Genomic DNA, 18,988 nt, shown 5'->3' with positions numbered 1-18,988 from the left:
GACCCTTTTGTTTGTGCTGGGCGTGTTCCCCCATTCCCCCTCTCCATCTTCTGGTGCCCCCATGGAGGAGCACACTGATTGCTCCTAGTTGATTGAATAGAAGCGGTTTTTTGTGTTGGAAGTCATGGCAGCTAGAAGCTACGAACCGATTTTCACAGAAGAAGAGAGCCCTGACGAGTGGATATCAGATTTCGAGTTGTACATGCTATCGTTGCGTATGCGGAATGAGGATAGAAAAATACAGACTTTTCCTTTGGTGATGCGTGGTAGAGCTAAAGCATGATACGATACATTGGAAGGTGAGCCGAAGCATGCATGGCCGACTCTACGGGCGAGGTTTCTTCACGACTTCCGCAAGGAGACTTCCCTAGTCGAGATGGATGCAAAGCTGAAGGCGCTTAAGCAAGATGTAAGTGAAGAGTTCAATTTGTTTTTGGGTCATTTTGAAGAGTGTTGGGTAGAGTTAGTGGCAACCATGCAATTGGCTAATGGAGACTACTTCAAGCTAAACAAATTTATGGCGTGTCTGCATCCCAAGGTGAGAGAGAAAGTTGATTTCGAGAGCCCACGGAATTATAATGGTGCGGTAGCCATTGCACGGTCGAAGAGCAGAAAGATAAAGAAGAAGATAGAGTAGGGTGTGTCAGGCTACGAGATGATGGCCCATGTTCAACCGCAGAGTCCGAGAGAGACTGCACATGAAGATAATCATGGAAACCAAGGTGTAGTTGTTGTGCCGCAAAATTGGGTGCGCACGGTGCAAGATTTGTCCGAGCAAATGCAGGAGTTGCAGCTCAGTGTCATAGATAGAGGACAACCAAGAGGAGCAAGGGGTAGGGCACGGCCACTTCCAGGTAGGTGTTATAATTGTGGAGAAGAGGGGCACTATGCGCCTGATTGTCCTCAACCGCAGAGAGAAAAAGGAGGTATGTACCCGCTTTTTGGTAGAGGTCGAGGTCAAGGACAGTGCAATGGTCCAAGAGAGCAAGCGGTGGAGAACCCTGGGCAACCAGCTCCACAAAATGGAGGTGAGGTCCCAAGAGTAAACATCATAGGAGTAGACAAGCAGGATGTCAAAGTGTTAGCCAATCAGAGAGCAAGATCTGAGAGAGAGACAGAGACAGAGTGGGAAACTAGAGCTCGCAAGGGCAAAGAGAAGGTGTACGAAGATAGAGAGCAACCCAAGCCTAGCAAACAAAGAAGGCGTCGCAAGATCAAACAAGCGGATTTCCAGCTAGGACGTGGCTATCTCGAGTACAATCTGGTGAGTGATGTTCAAAATCAAAAGGCAAATATTATGTTTGGTCATTTGTTAGCTTTAAATCCAAAGTTAAGAAGGCAGTGGTCCACAAGTGTTAGCACCAGGCTGCCAAGGGCTAAGGGTAATGTGCAAGCGGTGCAAAACATGGCTTTGAGGGTAGGTACCCTCACAGATGTTCTTCCGCTTGTGGATGCGATTATAGAGAAGAGGACGTAGGTACAAGCCTACATAGACGGTGGAGCACAGGTTTGTGTGATGACGGAAGCAACCATGAAAGAGACGGGAGTCAAGGCGGTAGTCAGGTCAAATGTACGCATGAGGATGGCCAACCATACCAAAGCCAAGTGTCTGGGTGTAGCGCAGGATGTGAAGGTCAAGGTGATGGGAATAGAGTGCCTGATAGACTTTTTCATGATGAAGGTAGGGGATAATGCTTATCCAATCAATTTGGGTAGGCCCTGGCTTTTGGAAATAGGTGCAAAGCAAGATTGGGAGAGCAAAGTGTTCACTTTGCCTGACAAAGAGAGAGGCAGACAAATTGTGCTTGATTTGAAGACCAAGGAGAGCAGTTCTGATCGTATGGCAGTTAAAGATGAGGGTGACATGACGAGCTACGAGTACAAGACCGAGACGGGCTATGATGAAGGCTATACTAGCACAGAGGAAGAAGAGAGCGAGGATGACATGTTGAAGATAGATGCAGACTTATTTGGGGTCACCATAGATGACTCCCCACCGAAAGAAGAAGGTATGCAGCCTCAAGCTCATGGTTTAAGCGTAGAGGAGGTTTCAAGCATGATAAGTGAAGACTTAACCAAGGGTGAAAAGGAAGGTTATGTTCAACTGTGTGAGTCCTATCTAAATCTATTTGCGATGGAGTACAAGCATTTGCGAGGTGCAAAGGGGGTGGAGCACAAGATTGTTCTTAAGGAAGGACATAAGCCTAGAGCACAGAAGTTGAGAAGACTAGGAGAAATTCAAAAAGAAGCCCTTTGGCAGGAGATCAATAAGCTATTGGATGCAGGCATCATATATCCTGTGAAGGAGTCAGAGTGGGTCTCGCCAGTGGTCATAACCCCTAAGAAGAACGGGAAATGGAGAGTGTGTGTCGACTACAAGCCGTTGAATGCCGCAAATAAGAGGAATCACTATCCCTTGCCGTTTCAAGATGAAATCGTAAACCAGGTGGCTGGGCATGAGAGATACTCGATTATGGATGGATTTTCAGGGTACTTCCAGATAGGGATTGCACTTGAAGACCAGCTAAAGACCACATTCATATCTCCATGGGGTTGTTTTGCTTACCGCAGGATTCCATTCGGATTGGTGAATGCATATGCCACGTTCCAAGGTTGGATGAACAGGGTATTTGGTCCATACTTAGGCCGTTTTATTAGGGTCTTCATGGATGATATCGGCTGCTACAGTTCAAGACTAGAGCACCTATCAAAACTCCAATTATGATTTCAAAGGCTTGATGAAGAAGGAGGTCAGTTAAATCCCAAGAAGTGCAAGCTAGCACAGCCTCGAGCACAGCTGTTGGGTCATGTGGTGTCGCAAAACGGTATAGAGGTGGATCCCGAGAAGGTGAAGGCATTGGTTTTGATGGAGCCGCCATTGGATGCTCAAGGTTTGGCTTCATTTGTTCATAAGTTGAATTATTTATCACATTTCTTTTGGATGCTGTCGCAATATGTGCATCCTCTTCAAAGAGGGCTCAGCAAGTGCATGGTTATGAGTGGGATGAGGAAGCTCAGGAGGCTTTTGATAGGGTTAAAGAGATTTTGTGACAGTTGCCAGCAGTGTGTCCTCCCAATCAAGAGGACGACTTCTATGTGTCTATGACGGTGGGCACGGTTGCCATTGGAGCGGTTCTACTGCAAAAGGTAGGGAGAAGCTACAAGCCGATATACTTTGAGAGCAGGGTGATTAGCCTAGGAGAAGCTACCTACACCGAGGCGGAGCAGTGGGTGATGGCTCTAGTCTTTGCTTGCAGGAAGTTCAAAGTCCATTTGATTGTGCGCAAGTTTTTTGTGTTGACGGCTAATAATCTATTTCCAGAGGTAGTGCTACATTTGAAGCCAGGAAGGAGGATTATGAAATGGATGTTGGAGCTGCAGGAGTTTGAGTTCGAGTTCAAGGTGGATCACATGAGTCAGTCTCACCTGGCAGACATTCTTGTCAGCAAGGCCATCAATTTGCCGGCCTATCCAAGAGTGGTGAGAGATGAAGCAAAGGAGGAACCCAACTTGGAGGATGCTTTTACTATGTGGTTCGAGGGAGCGTATCGAAGAGTAGTGCAGAAGGCAGGAGGAGGTGTGGTGATACACGACCCACACGGCAAAACTATATTCTCAAAGGCATATGATCTAGAGGATGTCCACACCAATAATGAGGCGGAGTATCTCACTCTGCATTTGGGTTTAAAGCAGTGCATAGAGTTTGGCATTTCAAGGTTGATAGTGAAGGGAGATGCGTTGCTAGTGATCAAACAACTACTATGCCAATGGCAGGTAAAGAGCGATTCTTTGAAGCATTGGTTCTTTTCCATCAAGAAGATGTTGAAGTCTTTTGAAGAAGTCCAGTTCAAGCATGTGAGGAGAGAGCAGAATCAAGAGGCGGATCAACTAGCTAGCAGCAAAGTACGGGTGCATGTTGCAGGTCTATATGTGGCCCCAGCCACTTATGCAGGTAGGGAGACTCTTAAAGAGATTGAAGGTTTTTTGGGTACATGACAATGTTAGAAGGTTTGTCCAAGCTACAAAAGAGAAGAGTGGTGCAAAAAGCTCGCAAATTCACACTGGTAGGTGAAGATCTCATGAACTATGGGCGTGATGGAGTGCTTAGAAGGGTGCTATACAAAGAAGAGATAGGGATGGTGTTGGAGCAATGCCATGAAGAGAGTGGACATCAGGGCAAAGATCAGGTTCTGTTTTGAGTGCTTAGAGCAGGCTTTTGGTGGCCTTCCATTGTGAGGGACGTGCAAGTGTCAGACTATAGGTGAGAGACTATAGGTGAAAGACGACTGGTAGCGGAGTCACAGGGCGCCATCACCGCACAAAGCGCCTTCTAAAAGTGGGGTCTAGATGCCATAGGCCCTCTCCCAAAGTCTACAAGTGGTAAGAAGTACGTGGTGGTAGCCATTGACTATCTTACAAGATGGGTTGAAGCCAAGGCAGTGAAAGAAGTAAATGCTAATGTGGTGGCTCGGTTTGTGTTTGATAACCTCTGTTGCCATTTTGGTGTTCCATGGGTGTTAGTTTCTGATAGGGGTCAGGGGTTTAGGAGCAAACTCATGAATGCATTAGTGGAAAAGTTAAAGATTCAGCATAGGTTTTCCTCACCCTATCACCCCCAATGCAATGGTCTAGTTGAGAGTGCTAATGGTCAAATTGTCAAGACGTTAACGAAGTATGTGTACAAGCAGGAAGCTGAGTGGGAAGCAAATCTAGAGCAGTGTCTGTGGGCGTATAGAACATCTTATAAAGTGGCTACAAACTCCACTCCATTCGAGCTTGTCTATGGTAAGGAGGCGGTGTTGCCAGTGCATGCACAACTAGGTGCTTTGAAGGGTATGTGGCGTGTCAATGCCACTCAACAAGGGGTTCTACAGGATCGAATAGCCAGCTTGGAGGCTTTGCAGATGGACAGAGAGGCAGCGGCAGACTACTATGTGAAGCAGAGAGATAAGCAAGTTGCCAAATTCAATCAGAACCTGCCGGACAAGAAGATAGAGGAAGGAGACCTGGTCATGAATTACAAAAGCTATCTGGATTTCACATTCCAGAAGAAGTTCAAGAAGAAGTGGACAGGTCCATATAAAGTGAAGAAGGCCTTTCTGAATGGGACATATCAACTGGTAAGGGCAAATGGCAAGCTTCTTAGGAATAGGGTAAATGGTGTGCGGCTCAAACTATACTTTGAGAGGAATCTAGTACCTAAAGTGTAGCAAATTATAGTCAAGGGGGGTGGGCAACCCACCTAGAGCATGCAGGGTGCGCGAGAAGGAAGATGAATCTTTTGTACATAGCCTGTACATACACTTATGGTTTTGTGAATGCTTTCAATCATCATTTTGGTGTGCCAGTTTTAAAGTTTTGTATATATGCTTTTGGTCGAACACAAATGTTTGACAAGGGGGCTGGGCAATGATGGTGCAGCCAAAGCTGGTCGAAGCTAAGAGGTGGTCTATGCCAGGCAAAGGGTGCAGTCGAGTGCAGTGCAGAAGGCTAGGGCAGGTACCAAAGCCCTAGGCAACCAAAGGGTAGCGGGAATGCATGCTTGAAGCGGCTTTTTTAGGGCAAAAAGTGCTATGCATGGTCCAGATGGGATGGCTGGTTAAGGTGTCCAGAATGCCAAGTCAAAGCTCTAGAATGTAGTGCTCATGTGCTCTTGAAGCCGGTCCACACGGCTCGTCAAACGGAGCCCCGGTGCTCTAGATATTGCAGTTTAAAGAAAGAGTGTGGAGAAGATCCCGATAGATCGGGCAGCTGGGGACAGGTGGCTCGGGCTGATGTCAGTACATATGTGTGTAGTACTTGAGTTGTGGAGCATGCCTATCTTCTCGGATTGCGAATCAGAGCTCTGTTGGGCAAGTTATGGCCATTAGAAGATTTTTTGGGGGCCGAGTCTAAGCCCACTTGACTGCATTGGGAAAGGTGCCATCTGGCATCATTTCAACCTTGCCAATGTTCTCGATGATAGTATGTACCATGTGGGGTTAGCACAAAGTGACGGCACGTGAATCGGAGCTCGGAACGGGGAGTTGTTCTAAGTCAAATTCGGCAGTTAAAAAATGAAAGCGGGGTGCCATACGATTTTTTGGTTTTCTGCGCACACTGTTCGAAGGCACACTAAGGCCAAAGGAGAACGAGGTCCGGGTGGTCCGGAGTCAACAAGGGGTTCTTCCCATAGGGTTGGATGGATTGTACATTGAGCAGGTGAGCAAGTGGATGCTGAAGGTTAAAAGGGGCACCATGAGAAGTTTTTAAGAGGTTTTTTTAGAGTACTCAAAGGAGGTTTTTGGAGGACTCGTGAGTTGCCGCCACGTGGCAGGGGGAATATCCCACATGCGGAGGCGGAAGTGGCTGGCACTGTGTATCTATACGGCACCGTGGCCTCTTCATTAGCATGAGAAGGAGAGAGTGGAGCTCCTTGAGCTCGTGAGCTATGGTGGCGAGCGCCTCCGACGTTGCACATGCGGAGATGTGGCAGTTTTGGCGGCGGCCCAGCAGGGCGCATGCGTGGCGGTTTTGGCCAGCTAGGAGGAGCGCGCCCGTGCGGGTAGCGAGTTGGTGGTGATGATGTGGCAGCCCTAGTGGGGGATGGTCCCGCGGCGCTTAGAGACCCAAACTTTTGAGGAAAAGGGAGGGGACAATAGCGACATCGCTATTGCCTCCCCCCCTCATGTAAGGGAAAGGTCCCATAGTAGCAGGAAAGGATCATAGGGAGAACGAGAAAGAGAGTTCGAGGGCAGTCAAGTGGGCAAATCCAAGCAAGGCCAAGTGGTCGGACAAAGAGGGAGACCAAAGGAGCAGGGACAACTCTAATCCAAGGCGGACAAAGTGAACCAAAGAGCAAAAAGAGCTAGAGAGGAGTTGGATAGAGGAAAATGGGAGTCAAAGTCAAACATGTGGAGCAGTGCAAGGTTGGGGCCACAAAGGGTAAAAGTGAAAGATGAAAAATAAAAAATAAAAAATGCCAAGGGGCAATAGCGACATCGCTAATGCCCCCCCCCAAGTGCAAAGAGTGAAGAAGAGAGAGATAGAGCAAGGCGGTGCCCCTTCCCAAAAGATACCAATTCAAGATGCCAAGTGGACCAATTAGATTGCAAATTCCCAAATTAAAGGCCCCCCTATTGAGTCAAAAATGGATCAAATTTGGGGCTTTTTCTTGGCCTTTTGAGGTGCCATTTGAAGCCTGTAAAGTGGAGTTCTCTAGCAAGCTAGCCCCTTTGTAACTTTTGCTTGAAAATGGTCATGGTGATGGCATTGCAAGCCTGTGTCTATGTTTTTTGAAGTGCAATCAAGCCACAGTCGCCTCCCGTGCTGTTATTTCCCCTTCCCCCCTTCTCTTTCTCCTGCTTTCATGTCCCTCCTCGGTGTCGGCTGTGTGGAAGTGTGTGCCCCCGCGGACCGACGGTGTTTTGAGTGAGAGAGTGAGATTGAGTGGTTGTGTGCGTGTGTAAGGGTGGATACCGGTAGTGGTAGTAGGTGTATCTTGTGTGGTGGTTTGTAGAGTGTGTGAGCAGTGGCAATTGAGTAGGCGGTGGTTTGCTAGTGTGAGTTGTGTGTTCGAAGGTGTTTTCCGAGAGGATAGGAGTGTTGTGAATACCCTGAGCTATAGAGAGGCCCTTTTGTTTGTGTTGGGCATGTTCCCCCATTCCCCCTCTCCAACGTGGTGGTCGAGGAGACTTTGAGACAAGAAGATTCCAAGAGGTTGTAATATTGTGTAGTGCAATAATTCAGGTCAACACAAAAATTTAGTATGTTGGGGCTGTGGAATACATGGTCACTATAAACGTGATTGTTCAGATAGGAGGCAACAAAACAATTATGCAACCACTAGCAGAAATACAAATGATCCCAAGAGGCTATTTGTGGTGCAGCACAATTGAATACTATGTCTGCAAATGTGGCAAGATCCATTGATAATGTCTAGTATGTGGATTTTGGTGCATCGAATCACATGACCAGCCAAGGAAATGTAGACTTTACAAAGGGCCTCGCTATGTAGAAATTGGGGATGATACTGCACAGCCTATTATGCATACGATAAATGTGTCATTGTCTATGACATATGATAAAGTGAAGTACCTTGTTGATGTACTACATGTACCCCACATTGCAAAGAACTTGGTTTCTATTGGGCAAATGGTTAAGGAGTGTTTACATGTCAGATTTAACTCCGATGGCCTCTTTGTCAAAGAGAAAACAAGAATAAAAGGCTAGTTATGCATGGAAAAAAAGTGGGCATAATGTTTACTTTGGATGTAAATGTGCCCAAGGTGAATGCTAATATGTTTTCACAACGTGGAAGTGTTGTTCCAGATATAGAAATTCGGCACAAACATATTGGTCATGTAAAATTGAGAAGACTAAAAATGATGCAGACTAAAGAGATGGTTACAGGTTTACCTTCTTTCAGAGTTTTTAAAATGCAAAAAGTATATGAATCTTGTCAATTTGGAAAGCACGAAAAAACATCCTTTCCTCATGATAAGCATGTCAGCATGAATGCATTGGATTTAGTGCATACATATGCATGGGGTCTAGCAAAGACTACATCTATGGGTGGATGTAGATATTATGTGAGTTTCATTCATAACCATACGAAGAAGGTATGGGTCTACTTTTTGAACCAAAAAAGTGAAGTGTTTATGCATTTTTAGAATTTCAAAGTTATGGCTGAAAAACAAACTAGGAAACATGGAAAGTGCCTGAGGTCAAATGGAGGGGGAGAATACTTCTCCCAATGAGTTCAATGGTTTTTTTTTTAAGCACCAAATTCAAAGGCAATTTTCATGCACGTATACTCCGCATCAAAATGGTTTTGCTGAGCAGAAGAACAGGGACATTGCAAAAGTGGGTAGAGCATTAATGAATGAGAAGAACATGCCTCATTGTTATTGGGATGAGGCTATTGCTATAGGTGTCTACATTATGAACAGGATCCCTATATCCCCAGAATAAATCTCATGGTCCATGTTGATCTCTGAGATTGGTGTTGATTGCAATGTGGCACTATTGCCTTTTTGGTTTCTGATTGTAAGGATTGTGGCCACGGCTTGTCCACTTCAGGAATTGTCTACATTTCAAGAGACTTGGCCTCCTCCATTGTGTTTGCCACTACCTTCATATCCAATGGCTTCTCATTTCCTAATTTGGTTGGTTTGCCCATGTTGTTTCCTTTTACTGCACTTGCCTTCTCTTTTTTTGGCACAAGCACTATTTGCTCGGGGATTTTCTATGTTTCTGGTTGCATTAGAGCTTGAGCTGTCTCTATGAGCCTTCAGCACATTTTTATTTGTTTGGTTTCAATTTCAAGATGCAAAAAGATCAACAATCTTTGTTGTAGTGGTTGTTTTAAAGCCTTGCCTTGTAGGCTTGCATCATGGCATCTAAGTGCATACCAGAGATTTGTGTCATACTCTTAAAGAATCTCAGGCCATCTGGCCTTTTGACTCTTTAAATTGGTTTGTTTTGTAAACCATTTTATACTAGCATGGTTAAATACAATTTAAAATTGAGCCCCATACAAATAATGTTGCCACGTTTTCAAAGTAGAGACTGTTTCATACAGTTATCTTTTATAACCACAGTAATTGTACTTGTGAAATCAAGTTTCTTACTTTCAAATGCAATTGGCCTTCCTTTTTGTAGAAGGACTGTCCCCAATAGCACAATTACTACCATCTATTTATAGCACAGATGGTTTCATAGGGTCTACAATAGATAAAATAGAATTTATAGCTAATGTAACCTTGAGATCATCAAAAATTTTCTTTTGACCTTCTCCCCATTGAAAGGTTTTTCCCTTCTCTTTTAGTTGGTCCATCATAGGGACAGCTATACAAGCATAGTTTTAACAAATTGTCGATAAAATCTACAAGTCCCAACAAAATCTAAATCTCTTCTAGATTTTTGGGAGAAGGCCATCTATGAATGGCATCCACTTTGGATTCATCCATATGAAGATCAATATCCACAATTACATGCCCCAAATATTGAATCTCAACTTTGCAAAAATCACACTTGGACTCCTTGGCATATAACTTGATTTGCAATGAGACACTAGGATGTCATCTACAAAAACGATAACAAACTTGCCTAGATATTGTTTCAAGACACTGTCTATAAGGATCATGAAAGTAGTTGGTGCATTAGTCAACCCGAAGGGCATAACCAAAAAACTCATAGTGTCTAAACCTTGTTTGAATACATGTTCTTAACAATAACCGCATTTAGGCCACGATAATCTATGCACATGCACATACTACCATCCTATTTCTTCACCAACAAAATGGGAGAGGTCCGTGGTGAAGAATTGGGTTGAATAAACCCGCTACTAAGGTAGTCAGCAAGCTAACATTCCACCTTAATAGCCTCACAAATGACTCATTTTGTAGGGTGGTTCACAAATGGGCTTACTATCTACAACCACATCAATGTCTAGTTGCACAAAACATGTGGATGATAACCCTAGTGGTAAATCATCTGGAAACACATCTTTGCATTCCATTAATAGTTCTTTTAATTTACTAGCAACATTCGCTTGTTATGGTGATATAGAAGTGGCCAAATCTGGAAGACAAGAGAGAGAAGAATGCAACATTGAGGAATTGTCATTTATTAAACCCCATTATCAATATTTGACAAAAAGTGACACAAATAATAACATGATTCTTCTATTTCATCTTGAGAACAGATCTTCATAAGATTGGTTGTAAAAATAAGTGGCTCATTAAGTGGTAAGGAAGGAACGTTCTTTTTCTCCAATAGTAGCATGTGCACACCATTGGATTCAAACATCAAACTACTATGCTCATAGCTACGCCTTAATGAGGACCCTAACCTATATAACCACTCCCGACTTAGTACTCCATCTGCCCAATCCATGTTCGTGACTTGAAAATTCAAGGATATATGATACCCCTGAATCTCTAGTGGTACATCTTTTACATCTCAATATCATGGCCGTTAATCATGGCTACCTTGTAGCAGTGGAAACTAGGGATCTGGGGCAAATTCAGCCGTTTCACTAACTTATAGTTAATGAAATTGTGTGAAGCACCATCTCCTACCAAGATTCTCACCTTGTGACCTTGGATAAACCCATGCATATACACCAGTTTGCGTGGACAAAAGGTTGATTGCCACATGGAGACCGTAATATAGCACTCGTGTATACTGCTTCGATGAGTGTTACTGTTATGGAATTGATATCTTATTATTTATTGCAGTTGTGACAGGTGGAAAAGGCTTGACCGAGCTAAGATATTGCAAAAGGATATCATATTTTATGTACATTTTATTATTCAAGTGCTCTTTATGATCTTTGGCCATTTATGACCGGCCGGCCAGTTTGTACTCACTTTGACCATTCAAGAATCTATAAATTAAATACGTGCAAGAGGGAAATGGTCACTCTTGCACGGGGGGATATTGCACCCAGTGTCTGCGTTGCTCTTCTCTCCTCTCCTCTCTCCTCTCTCGACGTGCTGGCGTAGCACTCCACTCTAGGAGGTGCACCTGCACGTGCTCTCTCGCTCTATCTTGCTCTCTTTTTCTCTCTGTTCGTGTACGATTTGATTATATGATCACAGGCTTTGCCAGGTATGCATATTTTGCGGTGCTTTGTTGTTTCTATCATGATATTTGAGGTATTTTGTAGGGACACTACGTGTTCTGTTTGTAGCAGTTACTTCTACGTTGAAAGATCGAGAAGAGGACTCTAGGAAAAGCAATTGCACCATGTGCCCTACTTTCTCTTTACCTTGGGCAATATATTTTTCCTTGGGACAATTCTTTTTTCCGTGTTCACTTCCTAAGCAGGTAAAACATAAATTTTTCCTCTTTGATTTCTCAAACTCTTCTCTAAACAGATGGCTCCTAGACCCCTTAGGCTTTTTGACGCACCATCTGCAGCTACTACAAATTTTCTCTTATTATGACCATGAGATAGTTGTGCATTTTCATTTGAAGTGTTAAGCATGTGTATGGTATACAATGCTTTTTCATCAATAGCATCATGTATATGAGCATGCAATATAGCTTCCTCAACTTGCTTCTTAAGCTCTAATGTTAATGTGATTCTTAAGCTCTAGTGTTAACCCATGGACAAACCCACGCATCTACTAGAAAGCTTCTAAAACCTCCATCTTGAGGATCACATCATGATAGTGCAAAATGTGCTCAAGCAATGTCTTATGCTGACGCATGGAGCACTTGTCCCATGCACTCCAATTTCTATCCGCTTCATTGCTAGACAAAAAATTATTCTTTAAACACATCCTTCAAGGTCGCCCATGTCTATGGTATGATGCCCTTCTCCTTGAGAAACATATATCATTTTTAGGCCTTATTTTCTAGTGTTACACTTGTTTGTAGTTCCTTGACTACATCCAATGTTCATCTAAGATCATGAATACAATTCCATTACCTCAGGAATATGTTTGTAGTATCCGTGTTGCACTCCTTTTCCTGCTTGGTGTTTTTTAACAAGTCGTCCATCTCTTTCTGAGAGATAATTGGCAACCCCTCCAAATTGGATCCTTTACCCTACAAACCAAGGGTGTTTGTTCCAAGCATGAGGTTGAAGAAACTTAGTATGCTCATTAATTGGGCCCTTGGGCCGACTGTTGCATGAATTGCACAAGCAAATTAGACACTTTACACACATTCGCATTTAATTGTGCAAAATTTGACTCTAAAACAAACATACATGTTTGCATTGCCCTAAATTCTTGCATATCAAGAAATTATATACTATCTTTCTGGCCAGTTGCCATGCAGGCACCCTATGTAAGAATAGTCCCACTGCTAGGCAACATGAGGTGGAACTAGTGTCAGGTTTTCAAAATTGAAACTATGATGCATTTCTATGTGTGAATCCATGGCATAAACATGCTATGTGATCAAAAAAAGTTGAATACCTGGTTTTAAGAACCTCCTGGTGAAACTAAAGAGTGATTGTGCTAATGAGCAACCACTAGAGAAAGATCAATTAGTAGTGCTAGATCAAAGCCGCAACTGCAAAGTAATTTGTTGATGTCAATTACGAATATTGAACAAATCAATTCCTTCCAAAAATGTTAAATAGCTTCTTGCCAAATTTGTTGTTACTTCAAGTACGGCTTTTGAAAGCCGCTAACTACCGAACCTTGCCGGTAAGGAGTGCAAGTTGGTGGACACTGTTAAGTATGGATCTCGATTTACCCCTTGTAATTTTTTGTATCAAAAATGCACCTTTATAAGGCCCCCATTATGAGGAGAAGCCATCGTGCATGAAGAAAAATCACTCACCGAAAACCAAAATTTTCATGACTAGCATCTTGAGCTTTCCTCGAGACTAGCCTTCACCAAAATAATATGGCCAAACAGTAGCCAAAAAGTGGTCGTAAAATGGCCCGATGGCTGGTAGTCAATGGCCTGTGGCTGGTGGTTGAAAGTCAATTATTAGTGGCAGGTGGACAAATTCAATGGCCGTTGGCCGATTTCAAGATGGACTTGTCTTCTCAAGGGCAGCTACACATGGGCGCGTTGGAGAGTCCAAGTTGGACTTTGTCAACACAAGGGCGGGTGCCTCTCATGAGAGGGCAGGCCTTTTGGCCTATAAAAGGGGACTCTTCTACACACAAAAATGGAGTTTGAAGCATTGTGGTGCATTGTGAAGTTGATGGGAGGTGGTGAGAGTGAAGCAAGGTGGGAGCTCCAAAAGGGTATAATGCCTTTGTAACCTACTTCTTGTTTGAATTACTAAATCCGTTGACTAGCTGCTTTCCCATGGATGTAGCCCACATTGGGTGAACCACATATTTTTTGCTCTCTCTCTCTCTCTCTCTCTCTCTCTCTCTCTCTCTCTCTCTCTCTCTCTCTCTCTCTCTCTCTCTCTCTCTCTCTCTCTCTCTCTCTCTCTCTCTCTCTCTCTCTCTCTGTACTCTATAATCTTTCGTGTATAAAAATATGTCTCTCTCTATTAAGTAAGCTACTCAAATATCTATTTAGCTACGTCTTATTTCCTAACAGAGCAAGGTTTGCTTGTAGCTAAAGTATCTCAAGGAAAGGATTCATTGAATTGAGTGGCAGTAATGGTGGAGGAAAGGAAGCTCAAGATCTAGAAGTTCAATGGCAAGAAGTACCAACACTAGATGATGAAGATTGAAGACTATCTCTACCAGGAGAACCTTTATTTGTCACTAGGCGGTCTTGCAAAGAAACCCCCAACAATTGCTAATGAAGCATGGGTTGTCCTTGACCAAAAGGCATTAGGAACAATCTGGCTAAGCTTGGCTTCAACGGTGGCCTTCAACGTTTTGGGGATAAAGACCACAGAGGATTTGATGAAGTCACTTGACGGTCTTGTAGCATCGGCATCCAATAAGGTATTTCTCATGAAGCGCTTTTTCAATCTAAAGATGGCAGAGAATGGTTCAGTTGCAAAACACCTAAATGACTTCAACACCAACATAAGTCAACTTCAATCAATGAAAATCAATTTTGATGACAAAGTGCGAGCTCTCCTTATACTATCGTCTCTACCGGATAGTTGGGATAGCTTTGTAATGGTTGTAAGTAATCCTACCTTCGGCACAAATACTCTTAAGTTTAGTGACGTTATGAGTGTTCTCCTAAGAGAGGAAATGCAAAGGAGAAGCACAGGTGAATCATCAAGTGTTGCACTGTCAGTAGAAACAAGAGGAAGCCTAAGGAGAGGTTCAAAAACCAAAAGGTTCATGATTGCTCAAGGCGGAGCAAGTCACGCACAAAGTCGGTCTTGAATGTTGGAACTGCAGCAAGAAGGGCCACGTCAATAAGTATTGCTGGTCCAAGACGAAGAAGGAGTCGGAGTCTCAAGGCAACAGGCCAACATCAGAGGCCAATGTGGCACGTAAAGTAGATCAAGATGCTCTAGTTCTCTCATTACACAATGTGTCTAATTATTGAATAGCATATTTTAGGGATTCATTCCATGCGACACTGCATAGCAACATTTCCAAGATTACACCAAAGGTAATTTTGGGTATGTATATTTGGGGGATGATGAAGCTTGTGAAATTGTCGTCAAAGGTATAGTTTGTGTCAAAACTGCTAACAAAAATGAATGGAAGCTTAAAGATGTTAGGCAAGTTCCTTCTCTTTGCAAAAATTTGATCTCTAAAGGACAATTGGACGATGAAGGTCACAACATTGCATTCGGAAAAAAACGGTGGAATATCTCAAAGGGATCTTTGGTGGTTTCCACAGGAGAAAAGGTTGGTACACTTTACTTTTGTATTGTCAGCACGCAATCTTAACTTGTGCAATAGCTATAGAAGTCGACAGTGTTGTGTGGCACTATCGGCTTGAGCATACCAGGGCCAAAGGAATGCAAATCCTTCAATCACAGAAGCTTCTACCAACTTTGAAAGAAGTGGACTTAGAGTTTTGTGAAGATTGTGTTTATGGTAAACAAAATAGGGTAATATTCCTAAAAGCAGAGAATAAAATTTATAAAAAAACTTCAATTGGTTCAGTCTGATATTTGGGGTCCTCCAAGTACATCATCCCTTCGTGGCTCATTTTACTATGCAACACTTATAGACGATGCAACTAGTAAAACATGGGCTCATGTAATGAAGAATTAATTCAATCTGTTTTTCATATTTCAAAGGTGAAAAGCCTTTGTGGAGAATGAAACAGGTACCAAGGTTAAATGCTTGAGATCCGACAATGGAGGCAAATATTGTAGCCAAGCTTTTGAAACCTTTTGTGCTAGCAATGACATTTGGAGGCAAAATACGACCCCAAGGACACCTCAACAAAATGGGATTTTGGAAAGGATGTTGGAATTAGGGTTGCAGAGAAACCCACACAGCTTCAAGAAGACAAAGGAAGCTCAAGGCACACAATAGAGAGTGTGTTACATAGTGTGCAATGGAAAGGTAGATAGCCCTAGAATGAATGGGCGTATATATAGTGCATGGGGGATGAAACCTCCTAAAGAGGGGAAAAAATACCCCGGTGGTCCTAGAGTGTTCACACACATCACTACCCCCCTAGAGTGATGCGGTGAACAAGAGTTGGCACATGAGTAAAGGGAAGTGCCATGCCCTAAGGACATGATCAGTCCACAAAGGGGAGTAAGCCTAAAGCTTTGTAGAAATCTTCAAACTTCTCACAAGACAATGTCTTTGTGAAAAGATCTGCAAGGTTGTCCTGTGTTGGCACATAAGCCAAGCTGATCTCTCTTACTACTGAGAGCCTCTCCCTGACATAGTGGTAATGCACCTCAATGTGCTTTGTGCGAGCATGAAAAACTGGTTTCCTTGCAATTGCCAATGCGCTCTGACTGTCAGTGTAGATAGTGTTGGTAGTGTCCTTTCAAACACCCAAATCAGCCATAAGGCATCTGAGCCATACACACTCAACCATAGTTGTGAAGACTGTCTTGTACTTAGCCTCACAACTCGAAGTGGCCACAGTAGGTTGCTTCTTGCTCAACCATGATACAGATAAACTGCCAAGCATGAAACAAAAAACCACTTGTGAACACTCGCATATCAAAACAACTAGCCCAATCTGAGTCCGAAAGGCATGTAAGTCTGGCGGCAATGATCCCCCCTTGGGATAAAACAAGCCAAGATGTAAAGTGGCACTAAGGTAGTGGAAAATCCTCTTGATAGCCTGGCAATGCTTAGACCCTGGGCCATGCATAAATCTGCTGACCTGTGAGACTCCAAACTAAATATCTAGCCTTGTGTTGCATACATAAATGAGGCAGCCAACAGGAGTTTGATAAAGAGTGACATCAGCAGAATCACCAGCATCATGTAGACTTAACTTCAAACCTGTTTCCATGGGAGTGGCAATAGGTTTGCAACCCTCAAGTCCAAACTTACATAGCAATGTCTCTATGTAACTTTTCTAACACAAGGCAATACCACCATCACACTGTTTAACTGTAAGCCCAAGTAATGATGCAACAACCCCAAATCTTTCATCTTGAAAGTAGCATTCAAATCAGCCTTAAATTCAGCAATATGTGCCTCATTGGGACTAGTGATCAGCAAATCATCCACATAAAGAATAACAATGGAAAGTGCATTGCCCTCACGCTTTACATACAATGTGCTTTTTGTTGGATTGTTGCGAAAGCCTCGTTTGACCAAATTAGTGTCAGCTTTCTCATACCAAGCACGAGGCGATTGCTTCAACCCATACAAAGCCTTCTTACATCTGCACACTTTGTCCTCTTGTCCTTTCTTGACAAAACTGAGAGGCTACATTACATAAACTTCCTCAAATATGTCACCATTCAAGGAAGCAGTAACAACGTCGGATTGATGTACATCCCAACCAAAATGAGATGTCAATGCACATAGAAAATGAATAGTAGTCATATGACAAGTGGGAGAAAAAGTTTCTTCATAATCTATGCCTATTTGCTATGCACTTCCTTCCCCCATGCCCCAGTGCTATGCTCCTTGTGCGCTGCCCCTTTCTTTCCTGGAGTGGGCTCGGAGCGTGCTCCTCATCGCTCAACCCCTGCACACTGTCAGCCCCATGTTCCCTCACCAGAAATGCTCCACTAAGCCACCTATATCCTACCCTTTTCCCATTCCCTCCTCGCACCGCTCTCTCACACCCCTGCCTCCCGTCTTCTCCCCTTGCCCTCGGTGGTGTTTCCCAGTGGCATCATTTTGTCCTTTCATCTTGCCTTGCTCTGTTTTTACGCATTCAATCCTCTTTTGCTCGCCTTCACATTAGCACACAGATGGAGGGCTCTACTTTTTCTAGCCTTCACAGTAGAAGACACAGATGGAAGGCTTTGCTTTGCCTCAAAGGGACTTGACAAAAGCCCCCTCGCCTGACCTTGCTTTACCCACCGTCCGACTTGCTCTTTTGGCAACAAAGCAAGCAAGCTTAGAGGTAGAGGTGGCATGCCTTTGAGACACCTTGGTTATCTGCAAGATTATTGGAACCTGAACTAGCGGAGGGGAGGTGCATGATCTCCACCATGCTTGCCTTTTAGCAGAGGTGGGCAAGATCATTGACCTCCAGCTTCTCAGACATGGCTACTATAGATAGAGTTTCAGACTTTTGAGATGGTGTCCAAGGTCATTGCAATGAGCACTCTAGCCATCCATGCAGCTAGAGGAGGTAGACCTACCCATCTCAGTCTCCTTCCGAGGCATGAGGAGAGAGTACCTCCCTCTCCTTTCCAAGATTGGTTTAGAGATTGGGACGATCTTGGAGACACTTCCCACGGTAGCTTTCATAGCTGCCAAGGTAGCTAGCATACATATAGTATGTGTTCTTATTCGGGACACCAACCCCCTCCCCAAGGTTGTTTTACTACCTTAGGTGAGTGGTGGGTGGCTCCGTCATAATGTGGAGTATTTGAGCCTCCCAAATTAGTGCTTTATTTTTCGACTAGAAAAGGTCTGTCCACGGAGGATGCCTAGACCTTTGGCACATATAGGATTAGGTGGAGCCCAATTTTAGCGTCAGCACGGTTGTCTATGTCAATAGATTCAGTGATGCCTTGTGGGTGGTGAGATTGACAGTCTTATACTTCAGGAGTGCTTCAGAAGCATCATCTTTGTGAGAGCTGCATTAGACAATGTGGTCATATTTTGCATGGTTGTTATGCGTCCCTTTGGTCATCTGCATTTGGACTTGGAGGCATCCAAGGTAGGGTATGTATGACTATTACAAACTCATGGCAGCATTTCATTGTGGACAAAGGCATTATTGTGCCAAATAGGGCTTAGTGGTGACAGGAGCAAAGCAAACCCTGAACCCCGACGGCCTCTAAAATGCTGTTGTGATGTGGCACGTATATAGTGGGAACGGGCATTAAACAATTTATCTTGTGACTTTTTGACGCATAAGTATACTTCATATAATACTCATATACATAAATAAAAGCTTTCTACCATACCTTAGTATTACCTTTGAAGTAATATAAATGTACATTACTATTAGAAAGTACTGCAAGAGAAGTATCAATAATTGTGTCTCTTTT

This window comes from Adiantum capillus-veneris, chromosome 3 (genome assembly GCF_014529385.1).
Source record: "Adiantum capillus-veneris isolate H3 chromosome 3, ASM1452938v2, whole genome shotgun sequence".
In the NCBI taxonomy this organism is placed as follows: domain Eukaryota; kingdom Viridiplantae; phylum Streptophyta; class Polypodiopsida; order Polypodiales; family Pteridaceae; genus Adiantum; species Adiantum capillus-veneris.
The sequence above is the reverse complement of the archived record's forward strand: the minus strand, read 5'-3'. Positions refer to the sequence as shown.